Consider the following 4,367-nt stretch of genomic DNA (forward strand, 5'->3'; position numbering starts at 1 on the left):
GGGAGCACACAGCTGTTGTGTGCTGCCTGATTGGTGTTCCAGTATCTGAGAGATCTCTGGGGTTCAGGTTAAGATTGCTGGTCCTCTTACAGGGTCGTCCTCCTCCTCAACTTCTTCCATTTTCCCCTAATTCAACCACAGGGCTCAGCACCTTCTGACCATTGGTTGGGTGCAAATATCTGCCTCTGACTCTTTCAGCTGCTTGTTGGATCTTTCTGAGGGCAGTTGTGCTAGGCTCCTTTTTTGTGAGTGCCCCATAACCTCATTAATAGTGTCAGGTCTGGGGCCTCCCGTTGAATGGGATCCCACTTTGGACGTGTTGTTGGACCTTCTTTTCCTCAGGCTCCTCTCCATTTCCATCCCAGCAGTTGTTTCAGACAGAAACAATAATGGGTGAGAGTTTTGACTGTGGGATGGCAACCCCTCCCTCACTAGATGCTGTGTCTTTCTGCTTGAGGTCGGCAAGTTTCCTCTCCCCAATGGAGGGCATTTCCTCTAAGGTCATTCTCTTTGAGTCCTGAGAGTCTCTTAATAGTGTTGCATCACCTTAACTGGGATTTGAAGTGGTCATAGCATTTGAAATGGTTATATGTTTTACTGAAAAGACAATGATTAGTCCAACAGGAGTTGTCTTATTAAATAAGTGACCAAACTCAAAACTTTCATTGATAATTCAAGAGATTTTATTATATAAAGTAACTACAGTGTCCTAGATCCATAAAGGTAACAATTTTGGCTTGTTTTCATTGATCCCCATCAGGAAACAGTTTGAATGGAGAAGCATATTGTAGAGGCAGTTGATATGAAAAATAAAATAAAGAGGTCTGGATGCACAATTTAATATCTGCTATGAACAAAAGGTGATCTCTCTTGGAACCTATCAGGATGTACTGAGCACATTAGAAAACTGGCCATTAAAGGGATGTGAGACAGGAACTTATACTCTTAACTGTACTTTTCCTCAAGTGTTGTTTCTCATACTCCCTGGTCTTCAGAAACATGGTAACTTGCCAGGTCAAAGCAGGTTTTCCACAGTATAGAACTAAGAAGGAAAATGAAAATATAAGATAGATACAGTTTAAAACAATATGCTTTTAATCTATGCCATTGTGAAACTAGAAATAAATATAACAGAGAGTGAACCACAAGTGGCACTGGGAACATACACACTCACTACACCCACACATTTTATAGGAATTCCTGGAGTAGAGTTAGTGGTTAATAAATGGGAGCTATTTCTACTTTACATATATTCTGTGACTTCATGTTCCCATTAGATACAAAGTACCAGGCAGAATGAGAAATAATATACAAAGAAATTACATTAGATGGATAAATAGATGCAAGTGAGATATAAATCATTGCCTTCAATAAGTTGATAGTCTTGAGGAAATGAATCATAAAATTGTTATAAAGAGGATTATGATTTTAGCATTAAAATGTTCTTTATTAGATATTACATTTTTCAGCACCTTGTCCAATGATTTCCACTGAACAACAAATTATATTAAATACAGTCTCAAGGACAAGGAAGGTAGAAAGAAATATGATCAGAAAATATTTTGCAGCTTGTTTTATGTATATACTTCTGTAAAGAAAGAGGCCCCGTGAATATCATCATTTTCACAGAGTTCCTAAGTTTGAGTTGTTTATTATTGTCTTAATGAGCTTCCCTGTAGTATTTTACCTCCACTTACAACATCCTCTTGTTTCATTTCCCTATAAATATCCTGTTTAAGGTGTTTCCCTCCAAGTTGAAAAATTTTAATCTTTGAGAAAAATATTATATAAACCAATGTAAAATGGTCAGCCTTTAATCACGTAATACAAGTCACACTAAAGGGATGAAGGGATATATATATATATATATATATATATATATATATATAATTAAATTGAGAAGGATAGGAGGGGTTAGATGGAGGAAAGTGGAGGGATTAAGTGACATAATTATGTGTATTTTTAAAAGAATTAATTGCCCATTTGAAAATGAAGAAATAAGTAACAAAACTAAAAATGAATAAATAAGCATTAGATTATCTTACTTGCCAAGTATATATTTTATAAAGCTATCCAGAAGTATTAAGCATTTTCTATACCTAAAACGAAGAGGACAGTAAGAAAACTGAGACGTTCTTAACACATCAGATGCATATAAGATGACATATAAGTGCTGATAGGTACATGGAAATATCTTCAATATGGTGGTTTATACAGATAATCCAAAATCCAGAGGTTGGGAGTGTGTGGAATATTCATTACAATGGGCAAACTCTTACATATTGATTGTACTAAGTTAGACAAGGATGAGGAAAAATTCAACTTACATATTTAGGAGAAGAGCAAAATTCTCTCTCTTTTTTTTTTTTTTTGTTTTGTTTTTTACCCCGAGACATGGTTTCTCTGTGTAGCCCTGGAACTCACTCTGTAGACCAGGCTGGCCTCAAACTCCGAAATCCCCCTGCCTCTACCTCTCAAGTGCTAAGATAAAAGATGTGTGCCACCACTGCCAGGCTAAACCCTTCTTAAAAAAACAGGTTTCTTAGGGTATTTGAGACAGAGCTAATCCATCACAGGTTTCAAATTGGCAGTTCCGAAGACTAGGCCTCAATCTCTGTTTCTATGAACTGGGCAAATCCAGACAAATCCAGGACTCAGAAGCTGTCCAGCTGTCTGGGATACTTCAGTTCTGGCATGTTCCGGTACTATCAGTATGTTTCATGCTATCTATTACTCTTCAGCAATAGCCTTTGGCTTCTTACCTATTTGGTCCAATAGGTGATTCTGTATGAACAAGGTTGCAGATCATGGATCCTTCTCACTTTCCATGTATTTATGTGTCAAATCAGGTGGTGTTGCCCCTGACACTCCTTTGAGTACTCCCTGGGAGAGCTTATCCCTTAAAGCCTGTCTGTCCCTCAGCTGTCCTGAGGAGACAAGGACAATGGATCAACAGCAGTTTTCAGACTTTCCCAACAAAAGTTTCCAGTTGCCCACCCCCATCATCCAGCAATGGTTCTGGAAGGTCCATATAGATGAAACCAACACATTAAGATACTGGTAAAAAATACCCCTCCCTGGGAACTCCATAATGTGTTTTAAATTGGGCTTGTGAGCTCACTTGGGCACCTCTATCTTGGAAGATTGTAGACTCCAGAATGCTGAACTTCTGAAGAATAAAATGCTCTTTGATTTTATATACTATCTGAGTTTGGAATATCATGAACCCTTACACTTAAGCATTTATTTGCCAGAGATCCCATAATACCACATACATGTGCCTATACCACAGAAAACATAAAAGTCATTAATGTCCATTCTTCATAGTAGTCGTGAATTCATGATATATTACACATGTCCATTCATCAATACATAGATGAATAGAATGTGTTCCACCTAGCAAGCAGAGCAACACTCAGCAGGATGTGAAGAAACACTGATGGTTGAATTTGAAAAGCATTTTCAAGGAAGAAGCAAGATATAAATAATGAATAATTTGCTTTTCTTAAAATTTATTGAAGTTAAGCCAGGAGCACACAAGCTGCAGAGCCAGCAGAGCAGCTGGGATAGGATTCCTCTAGCCCCCATCTACACCCAGGGACAGGGGCTGATCCAAAGCCCTCTGTGCACAGGTCCTGCCAAAACAGAGTTGGTCTTCCAGGAGCGCTGACACAGGCCTACAGGACCACAGGATAGACAAGCTCATGCCAGAGTTAGCAAGACCAACTAACATCAGAGATAATGAGATGGCAAAAGGCAAGCACAAGAACCTTACCAACAGCAACCAAGGCCGCATGACCACATCAGAACCCAGTCCTCCCACAACAGCAAGTTGTGGATACCCCACACACCAGAAAAACAAGAATTGAATTTAAAATAACTTCTCCTGATGCTGATAGAGGATTTTAAGAAGGACATAAATAACTCCCTTAAAGAAATATAGGAGAACACATGAAAACAGGTAGAAGATCTTAAAGCGGAAACACATAAATCCCTTAAAGAATTACAGGAAAACACAGCCAATCAGGAGAAGGAATTGAACAAAACCATCTAGGATCTAAAAATCAAAGTAGAAACAATAAAGAAGACAACTGGAGATAGAAAACCTAAGAAAGAGGTTAGAACTTAGAGATGCAAGAATCACCAACAGAATATGAGAGATAGAAGAGAGAATCTCAGGTACAGAAGATACCATAGAAAACATTGACACAACAATCAATGAAAATACAAAATACAAAAAGCCCAAACATCCAGGAAATCCAGGACACAATAAGAAGACCAAACCTAAGAATAATAAGTATAGAAGAGAGTGAAGATTCCTAATTTAAAGGACCAATAGATATCTTCAACAAAATAATAGAAGAAAA

The 4,367-nt window shown here is 37.9% G+C and overlaps 1 long non-coding RNA gene across 1 annotated transcript; it reads right to left on the reverse strand.

Annotated features, from left to right (window-relative positions):
* Nucleotides 1-664: 664 nt before the first annotated feature.
* LOC116094700 lies at nt 665-2,843 on the reverse strand. Its single transcript, XR_004120262.1, has 2 exons — nt 2,763-2,843; nt 665-1,042 (listed from the first exon to the last, which is right to left on the reverse strand). It is a non-coding gene; the product is annotated as an uncharacterized LOC116094700 (long non-coding RNA).
* Between the last annotated feature and the right edge of the window lie 1,524 nt (nt 2,844-4,367).

This window comes from Mastomys coucha, unplaced genomic scaffold (genome assembly GCF_008632895.1).
Source record: "Mastomys coucha isolate ucsf_1 unplaced genomic scaffold, UCSF_Mcou_1 pScaffold17, whole genome shotgun sequence".
Taxonomy (NCBI): domain Eukaryota; kingdom Metazoa; phylum Chordata; class Mammalia; order Rodentia; family Muridae; genus Mastomys; species Mastomys coucha.